At 43.0% G+C, this 24,199-nt stretch overlaps 1 pseudogene; it reads left to right on the top strand.

The window, feature by feature from the left end:
* Nucleotides 1–19,412, top strand: part of LOC117557089 — a 29,680-nt pseudogene extending 10,268 nt beyond the window's left edge.
* The last annotated feature ends 4,787 nt before the right edge of the window (nt 19,413–24,199 follow it).

The raw sequence follows: 24,199 nt of genomic DNA, 5'->3' as shown, positions 1-24,199 counted from the left end.
TTTTCACGGCACTACACTGGTGTCCCTGACTTTTCCCAGAAAGTTTCCGGAAAATTAACGAACATGGCTGAGCGCGATGTTTTCATAAAGCTGCCGGAATTCTGGGAGCACACCGCGGAGGAATGGTTCGCACACGTGGAGGCACATTTCGCCTGCCGACAGGTCCGTGACGGGGACCTAAAATACTACCATGTGGTAGCAGCGCTGGGGAGCTCCACGTCATCCAGGTTGGTGGGATTCATCGCAGCCCCCCCACATCATGGCAAATATGAGGCGATTAAGGCCCTTCTCCTTAAGACATTTAGCTTATCTGCTAAGGAGAGGGCCTGCCAGATACTTGACATTCAAGGCCTAGGAGACAGCAAGCCATCCCAGCTAATGGAGAAAATGCTAAATCTGCTAGGGGGGGAAGATCCCCGTATTTTATTCACGGAGATTTTCCTGCGTCACTTGCCTCCCCGGGTACAGACGGCGCTGGCCAACACGCCTGTCACGGAGCCCCGTGCTTTGGCTGAGGAAGCGGATCGTTTTTTCCTGGCTACGCAACAGCCCGGGGCAGAGACGTTAGCCGCGACGCTCAGCGGCCCACCGGCAGTCAAGAAAGCGTGGCGGAGGCCGGACACGGCTGTGGCTAGCCGGCGTGGAGACACCGGAGAGTGCGTTTACCACGCACGTTTCGGGACAAGGGCGAAGAGATGTATCGCTCCGTGCAGCTACAAACCCCCGGGAAACGGAGGGGCCGGCGCTCAGTAGTGGCTCTGAGCGTCGGCGGCACGTGCAGGCTCCTCTTTGTCAGCGACAGCGTTTCGGGGAGCCTGTTTCTGTGTGACACGGGCGCTCAACGGAGCGTAGTTCCAGCGTCGAGTGAAGACGTCGCCCGTGGGGGGCACGGACCGCGATTGACGACGGCTAACGGCAGTCCCATTCGCACGTACGGCGTGAGGCCTATGTGTTTGTGCATCGGAGGACAGCGTTTCAGCTGGGATTTTTGTGACAGCGGACATTTCTTTTCCCCTCCTCGGAGCGGATTTTTTTGTGTGCTCATGGACTCTTAGTGGACGTTAAGAATAGGCGTTTGGTTGATGCCTTAACGTTTTCTTCCCTCGTGTGCACACTTGGCAGCGCAGCGTACGACGGGCTGTCAGGCTCGCTGTCAGGTGCAGACACGTTTCTCAGACTGTTGGCCGAGTTTCCAGACCTGTCGCTACCCACCTTCTCTGCGCTTACCACTAAGCATGGCGTGGAACACCACGTCACTACCGGGGGGCCTCCTGTCTACGCCAGGGCCCAGCGGTTGAACCCTTCTAAGCTGGCTGTAGCGAGGGCGGAGTTCGCAACCATGGAGCGCCTGGGCATTGTCCGCCACTCCGACAGTCCTTGGGCTTCCCCCCTGCACGTCGTTCCCAAATCGAACGGCGGGTTCCGCCCGTGCGGGGATTACCGCCGACTCAACGACGCCACTACGCCTGACCGCTATCCGGTGCCGCACATTCAGGACTTTTCGGCGCATCTGGCCGGTACGGGGGTGTTTTCCAAGGTGGACCTGGTGCGTGGATACCACCAGGTGCCCATGCACCCCCTGGACATTCCCAAGACAGCAGTGATAACGCCTTTTGGACTTTTTGAGTTCCTGCGGATGCCTTTTGGACTCAAGAATGCCGCTCAGACGTTCCAGCGCCTGATGGATTCGGTGCTGCGGGACCTGCCGTTTATGTTTGTTTACCTCGACGACATACTCGTCGCCAGCGCTTCAGTGCAGGAGCACCTGTCCCACCTCCGAGCCCTTTTCACACGGCTCAACGAACACGGATTAATCATCAATCCTGCAAAGTGCCAGTTCGGGGTGTCGGACATCGATTTCCTGGGGCACCGCGTCACCAAGGGCGGTGCGACACCTCTGCCAGCGAAGGTGGAGGCTGTTGCGGCGTTTCCTCGCCCGCTCACAGCCCCGGTCGCTCCGTGAGTTTCTGGGGATGGTGACTTTCTACCACCGTTTCATCGCCCGGGCCGCACACATCATGCGGCCGCTGTATGAAGCGTTGAAAGGCAAGACCCCCGTCCAGGAGATCGACTGGACAGCAGAGGCGGACGGCGGCTTTTGCTGAGGTCAAGACCGCGTTGGCTCAGGCGGCTTTTGCTGGCACACCCATCATCTACGGCTCCCATCTCCATCACCACGGACGCGTCAGACTACGCGGTCGGCGCAGTGCACGAGCAGTGGGTGGAGGGCGCTTGGCAGCCGCTCGCCTTTTTCAGCCGCCAGCTGACGCCTAGAGAACGCAAATACAGCGCCTTTGACCGGGAGCTCCTCGGACTTTATTTGGCCGTGCGGCACTTCCGTTTCATGCTGGAAGGCCGTTGAATTTACGGCGTTGTCGACCACAAGCCGCTCACCTTTGCCATGTCAAAAGTGGCGGAGCCTTGGTCGGCACGTCAGCAGCGGCAGCTGTCCTACATATCGGAGTTCACTACGGACATTAAGCACGTGGCTGGCAAGTCGAACCTGGTTGCTGATTGCCTCTCCAGGGTCGTCATCGGTGCCGTCCAGTTGGGCCTGGACTATACTCGCATGGCGGCAGACCAGGTCACAGATCCCGGCGTCCAGGCCCTGAAGGTGGAGAGCGCGGGGCTGCGCTTGGAGGACGTGGTGTTCGGCGACGCGGGCATTACTCTCCTGTGTGACGTCTCTACGGGCCTGGCGCGGCCTGTCGTCCCTGCCAGCTGGAGGCGTCCTGTGTTCGAGGCTGTGCACGGCCTGTCACACCCCGGCGTTAAACCTTCGGTCCGTTTGGTAGCGGCGAAGTTCGTTTGGCAAGGACTGAAAAGGGACGTGAGGACTTGGGCCAGGGAGTGCGTGGCTTGTCAACGCGCTAAGGTGCACCGCCACACGAAGGCCCCGTTGGAGCGTTTCCTGGTGCCTGAGAGGAGGTTTGATCACGTCAACATTGACCTGGTTGGTCCGTTGCCTTCCTCTCAGGGTTTTCCTACCTCCTCACCATGGTGGACAGGACGACCCGTTGGCCGGAGGCGGTTCCGCTCGTTTCGACATCAGCCGCAGACGTTGCCCGGGCCTTCATTGCAACGTGGGTGTGTCGTTTTGGCACCCCGTCAGACATTTCCTCAGACAGGGGCTCTCAGTTCACGTCCGAGCTCTGGAACGCTGTGGCAGGCGGTTTGGGGGTTAAGCTGCACAGGACTACCGCTTACCACCCTCAGGCTAACGGTCTCTGCGAGCCCTTTCATCGCTCCATGAAGGCGGCCCTCAAGGCCGGCCTTACGGACGGTAACTGGGTCGACAAGCTGCCCTGGGTGATGCTGGGCCTGAGGACCGCACCTAAGGAAGATCTGCAGTGTTCTACAGCGGAGATGGTCTACGGTCAGCCGCTGAGAGTTCCGGGGGATTTCCTCCCAAATGCATCGGCTCCCTGGTCGGCGTCGGCCCAGCGGGCTTTCCTGCGTGACGCCGCTGAGGCCTTTGTTCCGATCCCTACTACTCAGCACGGTACTCAGGTGTCCCAGGTTCCCGCAGAGCTCCGCTCGGCGGAGCACGTGTTCATCCGGCACGATGCGCACAGAGGCCCCCTGCAGCCCCCTTATGATGGGCCTTTCCGGGTCTTGGAGCACGGGGACAAGCACCTGGTGGTCGACCTGGGTGGCAAGGCCGAGCACGTCTCGGTGGACCGGGTGAAGGCTGCTCACCTGGACTTGGACCAGCCTGTGGTGCTGGCTCGACCTCCGCGACGGGGCCGCCCCCCGGCCTCGTCCCCCTGTCACGGATTTAAGACCTATTGTCCCGGTCCCTCCCCTTCCGGGGGCCGCACAGGCGGGAGTCACTTTTCCGACTCCCGTGCTCAGGAGTCGTGGGGGTCGGCGTGTCGTTCCTCCCCGCCATGCTGATTTTGTTTATGTGTGAATTCTGGGGGGGCTTGTGTGGTGACACGTTATTGGACATAATTCACCTTGCTTATTGTGTTGCCACACGGACCCTTTAGTGGGGAACACCTGTAGCTTTAGCTGCCATTCCTGCTAGCTCATCATGGCAGAGCAGTGCATGTGTTAACCTCTCTGAAGTAATGGATAATAAAGATTGGAACTCCATTCTTAATACACCGCCTCCGACTCTCTTTTCACGGCACTACAATATCAAACATAATATGACTATTAACTTTATTGTGAAATTAAAACAGAACGGTAAAGGAAAACACAGTTTCAGTCTCTCGATGTGAAGCTTATGCATTGAACCATGAACCTGTATAGACCTGTAACAGTCAACTGCATGAGGAGTTGGAAAGGTAGTAAATAATATCTTTAAAAACTACAAAAAAATCCCTTTATATCAGCTGTGCACCGTTATGGTGTAAATACAGACTATCTACTTATTGGATCAAATATAAAAGTCAGCCGAATTAGTGTTGATACTGCAAGGAGACGTATTGTGTGAAAAGAAATGGAAGATGTTGTTTAATTGCTTATATATTTATGATCCACGTCACGTGTTCAGTTTTGGCGGCATCTCTTCCTGTTTGTCAAAAGGTCTTCTGATCAGGCTCTATAAATACAGAACTACGACAGATAAAAATATGGGAAAAACACAAAAGCATTGTACACAATTTAAACCAATTAATGTCGTATAATGAACTAGGATAAACTGATGTTTTTTAGCTGATGAGTTCTGCAGATATCTCTGTTAAATCATTTGATCATTGGTTTTATTATGAAAACGTCGAGACCGGAAATACTGTTTTCAACCCGTAACTTTACATGGAGGCTGCCGCATACCTCAAATCATCTTCGTAATATCTATCAAACTATAGATCCTACATATCGACTGGACGTGGATTCTAAAAGTACAATATACACTTCTCGCTAGAAATCTAATCAAAAAGCGTTTTAATGGCCAAACTATCCTACAATTTAGGATTTTACAGAGAGGGTTATTTGTGAATAAACTACCATCTGTAACGTTAGCATTCAACGGGAGCACTAGAGGGCAAAAACTTTAAAACGTATTTATAGGACGTATTATGCGCTTGAAGAAACGACATATTTGGTCGTAATAAGGACCTGAACAATCGGCCCATTTGGTCGTATGAGTTGGAGGGACTTGTTGATATATATGCTGCAGCGCCCCTCAGCACCCCCCTTCCCGTGCCTCTGTTGGTTTCTGTCATACAAGAATCAGACCTCTTGATCTGGGTGGTGTCTCCAGAACTTTTGCCATTAAACATGATCCACAAGGTGTATTTGAGTTTATGATTAATACATGTATGTCCAGGTATATAGTTTATTTGAATGCAATTCCATTCCAGTCTTTCTTGCAAAAGTCGTAGATTCATCTGGTCTGGAACTCCATTATGCATTGCACTTGCTGCCAACCGTGTCTTGGCTGTGTATATTGCAGATCGAGTTACACTGCTGGCAACAATGGTTTGACCTTGAGCTGAAGCAAGTGGTCGGTTGATAGTGGTTTAAAGTCATTTGGAACATTTCGCAATGTAGTTATTTGTCGGCTGTTCATAATTTGTTTACACGCACATAACTGTTGAAGGGCTTTCATCATAAAGTGTTATCAAGTTGTCCAAAGTCATTAACTCTGACATACACACAGCGGTTAAATTGGTCCGGGGCTCCGTCACATAGGACGATTCTCTGACGTCACCACCCTTGCACATTTGGCATATGTTTACAAAAAAACTATGTCAAAACTTTTCTCGTTCTTAACATAGACTATATTTAGACTATATTTAGTCAAAATGTGTGAACTTTATTTTAGAATATCAGATCTCTTCGACCCGCCTGTAGTTTGTGGGCTTAATAAGCGTGTGTCTCCGATGGGGTCTTACACTGCAGCCCCCCCCCTGTTTTTCTTAAACCGTGCTAAATGTATGTGTGAGCTTAAAGCTGAGTCATGATGAAAGCGTCTTTGAGTTGGAGAAAAGCGCTATATAAATATAATTGATTATTATTATGATAGGTCATATTATCACTGAATGTGGTTATGAACAAATTGTTTACTGCGAGATTTACCTGACTTTTATTGTCCTTTACATACATAATTAAGTTGCTATATTAACTTAGCAAAAATTAAACGTAAAAGTTGTTCATCATATTATAGTCTTAAAAGTCCCATGACATGCTTTTCTGGTTATTACCCGTCTCATTGTGTGTTATGTAGCTTTTTATGCATGTAAAGGGTCTGCAGAGTCACAAACCCTCAAGCCATCTCACACTGTCCGCAGCAAGCGCCGCAACGTCCCTCCAACACGGCCCCCAGACCCCACGCAGCATTCTCATCTGTTTCTCATTGCTGGAGTCATTTCCTGGTTGCTAACAAACGCCATTGTAACAAATAATCACTGATGTTCCGCTGTAACGGTGGTGGACTCATCAGAACAGAGTGGGCGAGCTGACCAATCAGAGCACAGGCTCATAGGGAGGGGGGGGGGGGCAGGAGCTCCACAAAGCCATGTAGGACAGAGAGTGAATACACAGACTACCAGAGAGGCTGTGAGAAACCAATGTGAGTTTGGAACATTGAACAAAGTGAATCTATTCTAGTAGAACTCAACAATGGAGCTGTGATCAGTGGAAATGGCCATGTCATGTTTTCTATATGTATAAAATGCTTTTCTTGACGCTTTAGACACTTTCTCTAGATTTTTTTCAGTTTTGTATAATAGGAAGTATGGTATTTTGCTATGTCCCAAGTACCACCCATTCAATTTCAAAGTGAGTAAAATTAGGCAAAGAAAAAGCTTTAAAATGATTATTTCTGCTAAATGACATATTACACAATTTAACTGCATTGATCATTTAGTAATAACAATCATATTTTATTCATCAAAACATATAACTGTGTGTGTCCCCTATATAATTGTCCACCCTGTCATGTTTGGGAATCTGCCTCATTAAAAAAAAGCAATACACTCTTGTGACATTTCAAAGACAAGTTTTTTCTCTCTTCATTGGGGGGAAACTCAAAGTCTGTGTGCGTTTCACTTCGGTTAAATGGATTCCTTGCGTCCCTCACTTGCGTCGTTTCCCTGCGTCTAGTCCCTCCCACCAGGGAAGCATGGAGGGACGCAAGGAAACCACGAGAAGCAGGGAAATGAGTTTTAAGAGCAATGGGACGTCCTTTCCTCCGGAGCGTCACGTGAAGCGACGTCCGTTTGTGATGACGCCGCACAGCTGATCGTCCGGATTTCACCGGAGGATGGTCTGGTAGTTCCTCCGTTATTACTCCTCAATCCTCGCTCCTCCTGCACAAATAAGGCCACTGGGACGCTACTCAAGATGGCGCAGACAAATCAACTTCCGGTGATACAGAGCCCGAGGAGCGAGGAAATGAAAAATAAGAGAAGTGAAAAGCACCCTCCGTGTGAGTGAGTTGCTTTTCCTAAGCTTAACATGTCCACCTTGTCAGCATAGCATATGCTGCAAGCTATTAAAATATATTGTTTAAATGTGTAAGTTTAACTATACTAAGTTGTCTTCAAAAACCAGACTCCAAGTTAGCAAGCCACAATTAGTTTGAACCAAAAATGCTAACTGAAGGTCAAAATGTCCACCCTGACGTCGTACCGAAATGTCCACCCTGACGTGGTCAACAGGGTGGTTTCATTGAATGACAGTTTGCCAATCACAAGCTCTGAGCAGGCTCACATTGAGCTGTCTGTTTGAAAGGAAGTTCAAGAGTTCTTACAGAAATGTACAGAATTTATGCTAGCCCCCAAAATTAAAATGTTTCTTAAATCAACCTTTATTTTGTAGTTCAACCATTAAAGTATTTGTCCTCCCTGTCGTGACAATGTTCACCCTGTCGTTGTCCCTCCAGTGTTTTTCAAGTTTTATGGAAATCAAAAATATTTTTTCAGAAGTTAGACAAACCTTTTTGTTGAATTTCTATGTAAACAAAAGAAGACTTTATATTATTGTTGACATTTTGACCAGATATATTTGTTGTTGGTTTTTATTAAGAAAAATAATTTCAACTTTTGCATATTTTAAGGGAAACTAATCTGTGTATCTACCGTCCAATTGTTTTTCTTTATTAAACAATGTAGTGGAAATTGTATTATATCCTGATATGTTAAAACCAAATGCTTCTCATTTGGTTTAGATGTGCTGTTTGCTCTATCTATCCTACTTCAAGGCCACAGAGCTGTTTTGGCTACTGAGTTGACTCACACAAAGTCACACGAGAACTTCTACAGCTCAAGGCCAGGTGTCTAATAACAATGTGACCGTGTGAAGATTTCTTCTCCTCCCCACCTTTTTACTCTCCCTTTATATTGCTTTGCTATTAAATTAAACTGCGCACACTCGCGCAGACTATCCTATACTCTGTGAGACCTGTGTCTATATTTTATTGTATCTGATGTTTGTTTGAGGCCTCGAATAAACATCACCAGAAAGACAACTGTGTCTGATTCACCATTGATTTGTTTTCTGACTTGTACTCTACAGTATTGGGGTTTTTAGATTTCCATAACAACACGTAAACGGAAGAGCGTCTGAGCGGCCTCTTTGCTTTTTACCTTACTAAATGGTCTAATGGTCACTGGAGCGAGGGGCCGGTGTTCCGGATTAACTGGTTTCCCGATCAACTGGTTTACAGAGGTGGGGGGCGTGGCCTTCGACTGAAATACACATTTTGATAGCTTCTTCTGTCGTTTACATAAATCTGCTGGTATATTTGGCTCGGTAGGAAGACTTTGATGCACATTCAGTGCCAGTGTGTGAGGTTGTGGTTACGATGGAGATATCCGGACGCGAACAGCGAGGACTACAACAAGACAAACGAGTTGACTGGGGATGTCTGTTCAAAACGTTGCGAGCTCCAATAAATCATTTAAACCAGTTATTGTTGCCAGACTTATTACTGAATATTGTTCTTAATGTGATTCCAAGTCCACCTGAGACCTGTGCACCACCTTCAGACAGCCTCCCAGTGAAGCACACAGTGTTTACTCACAGTTTGAAAGCAGCGTGGAGAAGTCTTCAGCTGTGAACTGTGAACTGTGATCCTCTCAGGTAAACATCCGCCCAGGTTAAACTGTGTTACGACCTTCTGTGGCTATCTACCAGCGATCATGTTTAATATGAAAGACTACACACACATTTATCCCTTTATATAAACAGTATTGTGCAGCACTCATCCAGATAACATGTGACTGTTAACTCGTTTTGCAAAGATAGCAGCAGAAATGTCATTTGCTACATTACTGTAGCATTTCCCTCCGAATAATGGTCGTAGGCTTTACTGATGAACCAGAATGTATTCAAACTCCAGACTCAACGTAAGAGCTTGAGCCTCTTCGGGGGGTGCTAACATTTAAACATACAGTCTGTTCTTCTCTTTCTCCACCGTTACATAGAAGATGTAACGGTGGAGAAAGAGATGTCAAGTTGTTTCCAATGCCACAACAACTAACAATTAATAATCTTTTTTCTCAAAGTAATGATAAACCTGTGAGTTGGATGTAGAAAAGTCAGATTCAATATAGATGTTTTTATTTTTCAGATTGAACATGGTAAAAAACTCAATGATTGTGTCCGTCTAAAAACTATGTTTTACTTATAGTGAAACTAACCTTGGATGATGGTATGGTAGACTAAAAGCTTTAGGAATTCAAAGTACAACATTTAATAAGTACCCTGTATCAAGATTGATGCAAAACAAGTGACATTTGACCTTTTCAGAGAGATTTAGCACAAAAAAAACACTTCTGGGCCATTTGGGTGGATTTGACATATCTTTGGCGCCCCTTGGTCGATTTTCCTGTTTGAAATCTCTTTCTAACCGTCAGAGCCAATGGAATCGAGGGAAAGTTCCCCATACACACACAGGTTACCAAATAAGGAGTAAGAGAGACGTGTAGCAAAACCGGAAGCTGCGCTAACCTCTGGTGGCTACCATTAGCAGCTAATTTTTCTTCTCCGATTTTTTGAATACAAATGGATTATGGATTATCAATACTTTTTTTCAAAGTGACACAGACACATTGGTATAACCTATGGATTAACCTTCAGCCGCGTTTTTTCTCGTTGTAATGCCATTGAACACGACTTTCGATCAGAATAACAGCTAAGGTGAGCATATCTCCGTGTTTTGTTATCTAAAGCTACTTGTGTGTCGTCTGTTTTTGCTTCCCCAGTCTCGAGTTCTGATCGCTCAGTGATGACCCTTATATTTCTAGCATCTGGGCCTTGGAGTTCAAAACTTGTAATCCCTATCTGATCAGATCAGATTTATCTTTTGGGGAGTTCAAAACCAAACAACAGGATTAGGATCACTTTGATATCCGATCAGATCAGGAAATCCAATCCAAGCTTTAATCTGGATCAAATCTTCAAAACGGGTTCAAACCGACAACACAGGATTGGGATCAGTTGATCCCAACAAACTGGATTATCCTGAACCCACCAGAGGGGTGGGTTTCCAGTGGATTACCAGAGCAAAATGTACTGTACCATTTATTTTTAAAATATGTTTCAATATAAATTAGATGGCAAAGTTTGTTAACTGAAATAATACACAATTTTTAGCCTTCATGGGAAATACATTTTATTTTTCATTTTTTGCTCACGTTTGTGGTGGCCTGTTTTGTTTTCAACCAAATGTTGATGACATAAATGTTTATGCTCATAAAAGTATCACAACAAAGATTGTCAATCACAAATGTAATTTCGATTAAATTAAAAATATCTTCAACAACAAAAAAGTCCATCATCTGTCATTACCTTTCAAAAGTAATTGCGGACAATAGAAGTCTCTGCAATGTGGTCTCTTGTCTTCCTTGTATTCTTTTTCATGTCCACTAGATGGCGCTCGGTAGGATTAAAGCACTGATATTCAGGATCTAGTCATCTTGAAAAGGCGTAATCTGGATCAGGCTGATCCTATCCTGAATTGCTTTGAACTCCAGGGACAACATTTGGCCGATTTGTCTGATCCTGGATCACAAAAAATGGGATTTCAAAATCTGATCGGATCTGATTGAGATTACAAGTTTTGAACTCCTGGGCCCTGGGCACTCTCAGGATGTTATCTAAGCTTGTTTGTGCAGATCCAATAAGTATAAGTATACTTCGATCGTTATGGCTAGAGTTCTGTGCTAATGGCCTTAAGATATTTTTCGCTCGTGGCTAATTCAGAGGCTCGGCGTTAACTTTGTGTTTTTTTTTGCAAAAATAAATAAGAATGATCAGTTAGCTGAGTTTCTTCCCGTTACATGGATATAAAACATTCATAGTTTATTACATCTTAAGAAGCCCTCAGACACTTTTGCTTGCAGATTCTGTGGTTTTCGGCCCCTTCGGCGGGTCCGTGGGGCTTAAGAGGTTAATGTTTGTTCTTTCTGATGTAAAGTCCAGGTTGTAACTGTTTGCAGTAAAGTCGTGGGGCGCTGAACTGTTCCTTTGAATCTTTTGAATTTTGATATATGATAGTAATTACTTGTCTTTCAAATTTGAAGGAGGGTGAGCAAGCATCTTGAGGAACATTCATCATTAACTCCTCCAAAAAATAACGTTTATTCAATAATAAATTAATATGTGAATCATAACAGTGATTGACAGCTGATAGGAATAATATGATTGTTAATAGTATCATATTCATGCAGACAAACATCGATGAGACAGTTAATTAATGTACTTATTGCAGCAGTCTGCATAGATTTGGTACCCCTGCTGGTCTAAGAGTGAAACTCATTCAGTATTGTTCAGTTAAATTCATTAAATGATGTCTGCCAGCTTATATATTTATATTTAAGGCTTTACTGATGTGCCACAATAATGTCACCTATGTTATTGTATTATTTTATTCCAAGTTAACATTGATTGATATGACTGCGATTAAATCAGCATATACTTCTGCCAGGGGATGTCACCCCTCAGAAGCCACCCTCTTGCCCACCCCATGAATATTTGTCTAGATCCGCCCGTGGATACAATATATTTCTGAAAATGTAAATGTTTTAATCACTGTGCAATGATAATGTATATAATATACTTTAAATCTAACCATGACAGGGTGGATATATGTTGCATGTGCTCCTACACTGTCTGCTTGTAGTTAATTAATAAGTGCAGGAGCTTGGGAAAATATGCATAACATCCTGAGATCAACATTATACAATTATTATGAAGTTAAAGGGAAAATCATGAAGTCTCAAAGGCCCCCTATACCGCGAGAATGACGGTTCTATTTGTACTACTTTTAATTTTGATTGTCTCATTTGGTTGCATCAATGTGTGCATGTGTTTCATGGCTTGAGATTGAACGCATGTGGAGTCCATGAAGCCTTTGTATTGTCTTGCTCAGTCACGACCTTAGTTTTTGTGTTTAGTTTCCTGTTTTATTTGCTTTCTGTGTTTTCCCTCCTTTTTTATCAGTTTGAAGCTCAAGCTTTTCGATCCTCACTCTAAGATTAGTTTTTATTGCTTCAAGGTTAGCTTCTTGTTTTTCAAGCGAATGTACATGTAGTAAAGCAGCAGTGAGTGCTTAGAGCAACTTTCTCAGCAACAACCTTACTTCATGTTAATGAAGCTCTTACAGATATATTACTGCCAATATAGCACATATGAGCCTTACTGCTAATCTGGCTCACACATTTTCTGTATGCGTACTTATCAGAATCAAAATCTGAATTCCTTCATTCGTCCTACAGCAGGGACATTTACAGTGTTACAGCAACAGTGAACAGTAAAAAAGGCAACCAATAAATGTCAAAACAATTATTATATGTGTATATATATATACACATATAATAATTGTTTTACATATATATATATATATTAAAGTAATGACACCTTATACAAATTAAATGCCGGAACATTTATAAAAGAATATGCTTTTACATTAAAATGACTATTGGACAGTACAATTGCAAACAAGTGTATATTTTTCCCTTTTCAAGTGGATTTTTCCTTAAACTATGGATAATATATATGTTGGATATGATTGATCATGACAGACATGAAAGAAAGTTTATTTCAATGTTCACCTATCAATGCCAATGTCAAACGCAGTGTATTGCAATTGTATTAACCTGCTGTAATTTGATGCGAATTATGTCTCAATCCTTTCTTTCAAGTACTGATCATTCCATTAAAATCTGCCAATTAGATTTGTATATCTCTTTATTTGACAGTGTTGTTGAAGGATCTGGATCCATCTATTACAAGCTGTTTAATAATTGACTGCCCATCATAGTTGTAGTTTAAGCAAAGTGTACCTTATACTGTAAACTATAGGAAAGTACAATTGTTATAATAAATGTTGACCCATGTTTATGAATATTTAATAATCAATTAAGGCTTTAATATGTATTGTTTTTATTTTCTACAGAGAAGGAGCTAGAGAGCTTATTGGAGGAACTGGGGTTGGGTCACCACTACAAAGAGAAGCTGTCCCTAAGCAGACTTCTGAGGATTGACAAGAAGACCATTACTGATGAACCTGCCAAATGTAATTCTGATCTTCCATGGTATTTTCTGAAGAAACTAATGATGGTTAATGTGACAGCTAGGAATGTGAAATGTACACCTTCACATGAATCAGACTTCGATGATAACTTAGATCTTGATGATCTTGATGAAAGTACACATTCAGGTGACACACTGAATCCCCTTGATATTATCACTGCTCTCTTCCTGTGCTCTGATGGTTTTGTACAGCAGGAAATGGCCCTCAAAATGTCTATGTGTCAGTTTTCCGTGCCTCTGTTGCTTACCAACTGTGACACAAAGCAGTGCACACTCATGCTTTGGGCCATGAGAGACATTGTTAAAAAGTACAGACCTCAGTCACTTTTAGAATCCAAGGGATTTATTGAAGAGAGAATTGTTGTCTCTGAATTTCCAATGATATCTTTTGTGAGACTGGGTGAGTGCTCCTTGTCCAAGTCAGAGATCCTCAATAAGCTTCTGAGCAATTCTCAGCAGTACCACGACACCTTTGTTCACCGCAACATGGAGGGTGGGGACAGTCCAAGGAGAATATCCAATGGATTGGTTGAAATGACTTGGTACCTTCCTTGTGGGAACATAAACATGGATGTCTTCAGCAAGCCAGTTGCTGTAGCTAACCTTCGTGGGGACATTGCTTCATTTGAAACTCAATTTGCTTTCTTGTGTCAGACATCTGCAGCAGTTTTTGTGTTCTTTGACGCTTTGGACTCTGAGTGTGAGCTGCTAACCAACCAAAGCCAGGAGGCACAGATCTTCTTGGTGGGTAACCGTCCAAAGCAAAGATTTCAAATTAGATGCTGTAAAAGATGGTTAGCAACCAAGTTGAGATTAACCAAGAGCAACATCCTTTTGAAAGATAAGCACATAAATGATGCAAACTTTGTCAAAGATCTGCGGGGAAAAGTCAGCAATGCAATTGAAAACACAAACGTGAAGAGGCGAATTGAGCAGATGGCTGTCGATGCACAAGAATTAAAAATCTGTGTTGATGAAGACTCTCCAGAGTGCCAGTCTGCCAAGACAAATGCAGATGCCATCACTGCAGAAATTCAAGACATTCTTAAATACAAAGAATCTGAGCTTCCCTTGCAAGGACAAATATGGAAGGACCTTACTTGCTTAGAGAAGGAAGAATTCCGCCATCGGGAAAATTGGATCTAAAGGTATAGAAGTCTACCAAAGTGAACTTCATGGACAGAAAAAAGAAACTTCGGCTAAAACAGAACTCTCATGACATCTCAAAGGCAATGACACCTTTCATCGATGCAATATCAAGCCCAGGGATAGAGAGGTGCTATTTTCCTGAAATGGATGCGAATGAACCTCGATAACAAATCTCGAGAAATACTCTTTGACCTCAGGGAGCGGTACAAAGAAAAATGCAAAAAGAACAAGGAGGAGAACAAAGAGGAGTTAAAGGACATTGACAAAACAACTTTCCAACAGCTCATTAGGGACTGAACACTTTCTTCCGTGAGATGGGGCAGATCTATGAAGCTTCCCTCTCCCTTCCTGAAACAGACCCAGCACACCAACAACTACAGCATCTCCCCAAGCTATGTGCAGCATTAATGCTTGATGGATTTCCACTTGAGCTTGTAGATGGAGAAGCATCCAACATACCTCTCAGATGGGTGAGTGACGTTCTCTCTCAGCTCAATGCCTTGGTGTCTCCTAATAACAAGATCCTGGTAGTCACAGTTCTTGGAGTTCAGAGCACAGGAAAGTCCACTCTCCTCAACACCATGTTTGGAGTGCAGTTTGCAGTCAGCAGTGGTCGATGCACTCGAGGTGCCTTTATGTTGTTGATTGAAATCAATGAAGATGTCAAAAAAGACCTCAACTGTGACTTCATGGTGATCATTGACACTGAGGGCTTAAAGTCACCCGAACTCGCACAACTGGACAATAGCCACGAGCACGACAATGAGCTTGCAACACTTGTTGTGGGGCTGAGTGATATCACCATCATGAATATTGCAATGGAGAATTCAACAGAAATGAAGGACATCCTGCAGATAGTTTTACACGCTTTTCCTCAGGATGACAGAGATGAACAAAAAGAAGCCCAAATGTCAGTTTGTTCACCAGAATGTGTCGGATGTTTCAGCCCATGACAAGAACCTACGAGACAGGAAACTGCTCCTGGAACAGTTAAACGAGATGACCCAGGCAGCAGCCAAAATGAAAAGAAGAGGAGTACTCGAGCTTCCTCAGGTGATGGAGTACAGTCCAGACACTGGAAACTGGTACATTCCTGGACTTTGGAATGGAAACCCACCGATGGCACCAGTCCAATGCAGGGTACAGCGAGACTGTCTATGAGCTCAAGAAGAACATAATCCACCTTTTGGGAAATTGTGGATCATCAGCTAATAATATCTCAGAGTTTACAGATTGGATGAAGAGGCCTGTGGACTGCAGTAAAACAGGAAAACTTCATCTTCAGCTTCAGAAACAGCATCGTGGCTGATGCATACATGAGGCTGTGGCACAGAATTCAGCCAATGGGAATGGGTCTTCAAAAAAGAAATGTACACATGGGTTACACAAGCTGAAACAAGAATATCCAACTTTGGAAACAGCTGCTGATACATCTAAAATATCTGACATGGGAGAACTTCTCATTGCGATTGGAAGATGAAGCTTCGACAAAGCTTCTAAATGGGCATCAAGAGCTTGTCGGAAACTCCTGGAACGGTACTTTGAAAGAAAAGAGGGTCATGTCATCTTGTTGAAGGATACAGAGAGGAGTATAAAAACAATGCAAGGAGCCTTCTAAGTAAAATTGAAAGGTCTGTGAAAAATAAACTTACAGCAGCATCTGACATCAGACAGGGGTGACAAAACTTGATCAAATCAAGGAAAAGCACACAAAGGAATTAGAGGGCAGAGTTTGTGCAGTGATTGAAACATGTCGGAGATAATCCGTCAACATGACAGAAAAAGAGCTGGTCGAAGAATTTGACCAAGATGTGGACTGAAACAGTGAATGACCCTATCCCGTACAGAAATGAAGGTGGAGAACATTTTCACCAGAGTGTCTCACTACCTGAGTACAAATCTATCAAACAACAACGCAAGGGATTTGTTAAGTAAAAAAGCCTGAAAGAATGTGGAGTGGGGACATTTACATATACAGTTGAAGGACTCTTCAATAGAGGTAAAGACAAATGTAAACAGTTCTTCAACATGCCAGGTTAAAAAGGAAATACAACAAACAGCTGACAGCATCATTTGCAGCTTCCTCTGAGATGGTGAAGGAAAAAATGCAAAGAAAGAGCGATTACCATGATGCCTACATTGAGGAGATTTTAATCATGATTGATGAGAGGCTGAAAAACAATCACAATGTTGGAACAGACATCACTTTTGAAGTCATTCTGAAACAGCACATCTGTGGAGACGCAGCCAGAAGCTTCCAGAAGATGCATGCAGATTTCATCCATGAGAATGATCCATACAGATGTCTGAATGAAGACAAAGGAAAGTTTCTTGTCGATTTCAGAGACGTGTTCAATAATGTAGACCAGTGCCAGAAGAAGGCAGAAGAATTCACAAAACGATGCTTGACGCCTGCAGTTGAAAACTTTGTCAACAGTTCCCTGGGTCTTGATATCGTTAGTGAAATGAAGACAAGACTTCAGTTCAGCACAAGGAATGCACTTCCAGTATTCAGTTTTACTGGATCTGCTCTCAAAGGACTTTCAAAAGTATGAGAGCTTTATTTGCTCCTATGATGGTTATGTAAAATAATGGATACTCAAAGAAATTGAGGAATGCATCTCAGATGGGTCTAAGGAGTATGAGGAAAAATAATCTCCTGTCATGTATCAAGAGCATAATCAAGGCTATCCAGAAAGCTAAAGCAGAAAGAGTGTCAACGTAAAGTCATTTGTTAAAGTTGTCTGTCAGGAACTTGGTGACAAACTGGTCTTTTCCCAGGGTGCTCTTGGGGCATTCAATATCCTGAACAATGCCAAACAGGAACAGTTTGCTCACAGGCTCACTGAGGTGTGTGGAGGAGATGGCACAAACTCTAAGAAAGAAGTTTGAAACCACAGACATCGGATATAAACTAAAGAAACTTAATGTGAATCCTCAGAACGAGATTTTCGAAGAACTGATTGGATGTGGTTAAACAGTGTCCGTTCTGCAAAGCACCCTGTGAGGCAGGAGGAAAAAACACACTGAGCACTTCGCTTCACTTCATCGACCACGGCTCTGGGTCGATATCAATGGGATGGGACACAAAAACTTTCCATTGACATATGCTCTTCCCTAGTGAACAGTGACAATGTTTTTCGCAAACAGTCCTAAGGAGGAATGGATCCTTACAAGCGCTACAAAGAGAAATATAAGGACTGGATGATCACACCAGATCCGAGCCTCGAGGCATCAAACTACTGGAAATATGTAATGGAAAGTTCAACAACGAGTTTGCAGCAGCATACGATGCAAAGCCTGCTGACATTCCTCCAGCTTGGAAAGACATCACAAAGGAGCAAGCAGAGGCCAGCCTCAAAGAGTCATTTTCATATCAAATGAGAAACTACAAGCGTTGTGCTCACAGAGGCTCATGTCCTCCTCATTACAGCCATCATCTCTCATGGATATTTAGATTTCACTTGATTTATATGAAGAGAGGCACAAAGTAACATGCTGTTTATGAGATGGCAAGGTTGACCATATATTTCGCCACAACAACTTACAAGGAATTTGTAAACGTTTCAGTTTGATTCAATCAGACTTTCAATCCTTCTTTTTTTGGTTGTTATTGTCAATGAATCAAAGTTGATTTGATTGAGTGTTTTTATTTCCTTGAAGTAACTGATGCAAAAATATTTGCTTTTTCTGTTTTTCTGTGGTTTTTGTCGTAAAAAATATTAACAATTTCAATGTTTTAAACTATCATTCATTCTTTATGTCAACATGAAGATTAGACAATGTCTTTATTTTTATTTCATATGTGGGGGCGTGTGGCGCAGTGGGTTGTCCGTAGGTGTTGGGATCAGGGGGCACAGGTTCAAACCCCACTGCAGTCAGCATGTCGTTGTGTCCCTGAGACTCTTCACCCCAAAGTGCTCCTGTGGGGATTGACCTCAGTATTGAGTATGGAAGTCGCTTTGGATAAAAGCGTCTAACAAGTGACATGTGATGTAAGTTTCTGGTTCTTATTATTTACATTTGTATTGACACATTTATAATGTTCGTCTTTTTATTTCTGAGCTGCATCAAAAGCCACAAGTTTAGATTTTTAAATCAGTTAATGAATCATTGTGTTTTAGTGGTGGTACAGTCAACATGTAAACATGACAGAAAGTCTGTTGTAATCAAGTTAAGTTTGATATGTGACCGTTTCCCAAAGAGTTCGAATCTATTCTTATTTAGTTTCATTTATATATTTACACATTCAATGTTTAACATATCATTCAATTTAAATGGCAACACATTCATTTTCTTCTTACCTTATTGAGTGCTATATGTCATTTTTCTTTTTACCAAAACATGAACATCTTTTTATTCCAATTAAGTATTTACCTCCAAATATTTGTTTTTGTTTTGGGCTGCATCAAATGCCACATTTGAACATGTTTAAATCAGTTAAAAGATCATTTAATTCAAATGTAGCATGTCAACATGTAAACATGACAAAGAGTTTGAATCAAGTTAAGGATGATATGTGATTGTTTTCAAGAAAGTTCATCTATTAATTGTTGTTCTTGTGAATTTCTTTCTTTTGCATTTGTAATGTTTTAAATATATCTAAACGTCAACATGTACTGTAGGTTATCCTTCAGGTTGTTTTCTTACCTAATCGAATATGACATGTAATTGAATTTGCTCAAAATCTGTAACCACTTTTTTTGCTTTCAACTAACTATCTGATATCACATATTTACATTTAATAATCACTTAAAAGATAATTCAATATGCAAGTGCTATTGTCAACAAGTAAACATGAGAACGTTTGTTTTAATCAAGTTAAGTATAATATATGAACTTTATTTTACTCAGAATCTATAATCATTTGTTTCTCTGAAGTATCTGATTCTACATATTTACGTCATAAAAAATACGATTCATTCTATATATTTTTAACATGTATACTTACTACTGTACTATTTCAATAAAGAGCCCAAATCTTCAGACTGGCTATGATTGTCTTTAATGTTTCCCAGATCAGAATCACAGCAGTCTATACTTACTTCTAGAGTAAACAGAAATATCATCACCTCATTTATTTATATAGTTTTACTATACCTTTTTTAAGAAATACTCAATATTACTTATTATCTCAAATCTTTGGCTTCTGAACTCAACAAATAATGTAAAACAGGTGCAACTGGAGACCAAGCTGGAGAATCATGTCAGTGTGTGTTGTTGGAGATGCGAGTGGTCTGAAACCCACCTCAGCTCTGCGTGTCCTTTTGATGAGCTGGTTTAAATCATAAAAGGAAGGACTTAAAAAGCACCAGGATACAATTTTAAACAATAATGTTTTAATGGTAAAAGACACAATACAATTCACAGAGTACTCTGGGCTCAATTCCACTACCGTGCTACACCGAGACGGTCAGTCAGAAGGAGCGCCGAGCATCAAAATATCATATTATTTATACACACAAGTGCGGAGTAGTTGTGTCGGTTCCTCCTCCCTAGCTATTTGTTATTGGCGATTTCACTTCTGGGCGAGCTAGCCAGTGAGTTGGCAGTTCTCCATTGGCCAGTTTCACTTCTGGGCGGACCCTAGGCAATGAGTCAGCAGCCGTTGACTCCGTCTGATTCGCTCCCTCTCCTTACAGTGTGTGCAGACCCTGCGGCAGACATACGTCTCTGGGCGGGCATTTGATTTACCAGGGCGGGCCCACCCCGAAATTTACATTTCCCGGGAAATCTCGAGATTTGTCAAGGGGGGGGGGGGGGGGTGTTTAGGTTAGCCATAAGGCTGTTGACGGTCTTATTATAGGCTACATCCATTGGTTGGTTTTGTGGCACATTTGTAACGCTGTGCCAACTTGGGTAAGCACGCAGGCAAACTTGAGCGCACACAGGGTGGAGAGGTGGAGTAAGGTTGAGGGATGGAGAGAAAGAGAGATTGAGCGAGGCAGAGAGCCTGTGCAGCGGTCTGCTTGCGCACAGAGCAGGAGTTTGTGAGAGAGCCGGCTTGAGTCAATTTATCTTCAAAATATAATTGATTGCCAGCCTCCCTTGTCCCTGGCTGGCTTGCTAGCTCGTTGGCAGTGGTGTAGTGGGGATGTTTTTACTGGGGGGACGCTATTTTAATTAGGTCATCCCAAACAATGCCACACAAGTGCACTCACAAAACGGGCAGACAGATCCACAGAAACTACCGGTATGCTTAGTCCTACTTTAGTTACTGTACTGCAAAAAGCAGACGGCGCTGCGCTCAACACACACACAGGCTGTGTCCCAATTCAGCGGTTGCATCCTCCTGAGGACCCAGCCTTTGAATTCTGCGGAGGACCCGAATTCGAAATGAGACGGTCTAAGGAGCATTTCCTGGTACGTCACCGGCAGTTATCCTTACCTTTTGCCGCCCCCGTCGCCTAGCAACCAGCTGCAGTCATAAAAGGTGGCGGTAATAATTTCTGACATTAGGCAAAATATTTTCAAACGGTTCAATATGGAGTCAGAGATAGTGCTTTTTTTGGTGATGTTCAATATGTTGACATTAATTTCCCAAGGTCACACCAGGCGCACCATCTATTTCAGATTAATGGAAGACCATGTCCAGGTACTGATACTTATATCTATTATCATATGATATTATATAAAATATATATGTACTGTATTTTTAGCTAACAATAATGTTAATATTAGCCTATAATACATGTTTAAAATGTTATTTCTCAGGTTGAGTATAGCTTGTGTATATATAAACATGTCTATAGAGATATATGTATACACAAACACAGAATATATGTATGTACTGTATTTTTAGCTAACAGTAATGTTATTAGCATAATACTGATACAAATTTTATTTCAGGTTGAGTATAGCTTGAGTATATATACATATAAGTATATATATATATATATATACACGTATATATTTGTGTGTGTATATATCAATAAACATTATATATATATATATATATATATATATATATATTAGGGCCGGGACTCGATTAAAAAAATTAATCTAATTAATTAGAGGCTTTGTAATTAATTAATCGAAATTAATCGCATTTTTAATCACATATACATATTTGACCTGAGAACAGTGAGAAGCAATTTTTTTTCACATGGATTTTAGTATACCATTAGGCGCATTCACACCGCAGTACTTTTCCCACAAAGGTTCATGAGAATTTAGTTCATGAGAACTCTTTGAACCTGGGGGAGGATTAGGCAAATGAAGCCGCTGACGTCACTTCTTCTTCTTCTGCTTTGGGTTTACTGGCAGGCCGCAAACCACCCAAAGTCCCCGGCCGGAAGTCCCCGGAGTTGGGGAAGGCTTCAGTAGAAGCTGCTGGGAGTCCCAGCAGCTTCTACTGAAGCCTTCCGAGTAAATCGCCAGAACGCCGACACCTCCTCATCTCCACCGCTCCCATGTTTTATTTTGTGTTGCCATAAGTTAGTCTCTCTGCGTTTCTGCGCTGGGCTAATGCTAATAATGCTAATGCGAGGATAATAAAATGGCGGCTTCACAAAACTTTTTGGGAGTTTTACGGGGCGTGGTTTGCAATCCGCTCAGCCAATCAGAAATATAGCTCTTTTCTCACAAGAGAGCTGTACGAAAGTCCCTGCTCTCTAGCAGCTCTCTGCTCTCTAGCAGGGACTTTCGTGGGGGTAAAAAGGTTCTCATGAACTAATTTTAGTACCGGCTCATTTTGGTGTGAACGCGATAAAAGAGGCTAACGTCCACGCTAGCTTCCACGCTAGCTGCTATATGTTTTGCATTGAGGTGATACTTGAGGCTTGATGTGCTGCGGTGATATGCGAATTCCTTTTTGCATAATTTGCACACAACCGTGCTCTTATCGACGCTTCCATCCGTCCGTTTTTTAAAACAACATTTCCCACTGTTGTTCACTGTGGTTTGTTGTTGTCTGAAGTCATGAACGTTAGTTGGTGCTCCAGTATAATCGGTACGCCTGAAACTCATCCAGTGAGGAAACGTTCCGCGGTGCAAAAATAAGTGCGATTAAAATGCGTTAATTTTTTTAACGCGTTAATTTTTGTGTAATTAATTCATCTTAATTAATGCGTTAAAGTCCTGGCCCTAATATATATATATAAACATGTCAATAGATATATGTATAAACATAGAACAAAATGCTCTTCACTTATTTAACCCTTTTTTCTCAACCTTTCCCTCTACCAGCCAAGGCCCCTGTATTGCAGGGTCAACCTCAGCGTCCCTGTCCTGGACAGGTTTTTTAATGACCAGGACACACGCCCTGATTTCAGGCAGAGCAGGGAGTCCCTGAAGGTGCTGATGGAACTCCTGGGTCAGGACAGGAGACATGGATGGGGGGCCACAATTGAGACCCTGGTGTTCCTGTTCTGGCTGGCATGTGGGACATCCTACAGGGTGGTCTCCAGAGTTTTTGGGATGCCTAGATCCACGGTACATCGGATTGTCCACAGAGTGACTGAGGAGGTGGTGGCCATTCGCCACCAGGTCATCCACCTCCCCAGGACAGCAGAAGACCTGGAGGCTGTGTCGCGTGTCGTCTTAATTGTGGCAGCCAGGTCCAGCAGCACCACCTGGGACTCCCTGCTCAGCCTGAATGTGTATATAGTTTAAATGTTGTTTTATTTGTATGTTGTTCCATCAAATAAATTATAAGTTTCATATTGCTCATTACATTTATTATTTATTTTTCAATGAATCTTTCCAGGAGAGAAAACAGCCTGTTCATGTTCTCCCTGCTCTCCTCCCTCTGCTGCTTCATGTCTTCCCTGATGAGGTCCATTAGCCCCTCCTTTTTTTGCTTTTTAGGCCGGGATGGCCCTGCCTCAACATGATCCTCGTCCTCGTCCTCCTCTTGGTCACCCACTGCTGAACATGGCCGCGGAGTGTCCTCTTGAATAGAGGATATTAGGACATGCGGGCAGATAGAGGGCCTCTGTCCTAATATCTCATCCATTAGGACAAACCACGGCCAAGTTGCAGCAGTGGGTTTCCCACCGACTCCCTCTCCTGACCCTGGGTATTTGCAATCATAAAGGCAGAGTAAAACAATCATGGCATTACAAAAAAAAACACCAGCAGATAAACAAATGTCAGCAAATATGTATATTAACTTGTAAAACTCACATACTTTATATCTTTATTTCAAATTGTCCCACTTCTTCTTCGCTTGCAGGGGAGTTACACTTCCCTGCAGGCCCATATCTTCCAAAACCGTCCTAATCACAGAGAGAATAGTACAACATCTAGTATTATGAATAAAACAATAACAATGTCACAACTAAGGATACACACTTAGGAAGAAATCTTCTCTTTCTTTTATAATGGTGGCATGGAGACATCCCCAGTGCTTGAATTGGAATAAAAAAAGGTGCCAGTACTCTAAATCAGCAACTGTTTCAAGTAGCCTACATTTTATGTATACAGCCCAAAAACAAGAATTTGGCTCAAAGGTCTTTATAATCTGTACAACATACGACTCCCTCTATCCTTATCCTCATATATTTGATTAAGTAATTAAAAAGATACTACTATAATATAATATTACTACTGGGTGGGAGTT

The sequence above is a fragment of the Gymnodraco acuticeps genome, unplaced genomic scaffold, assembly GCF_902827175.1.
Source record: "Gymnodraco acuticeps unplaced genomic scaffold, fGymAcu1.1, whole genome shotgun sequence".
Lineage (NCBI taxonomy): Eukaryota > Metazoa > Chordata > Actinopteri > Perciformes > Bathydraconidae > Gymnodraco > Gymnodraco acuticeps.
The sequence above is the reverse complement of the archived record's forward strand: the minus strand, read 5'-3'. Positions and strand labels throughout refer to the sequence as shown.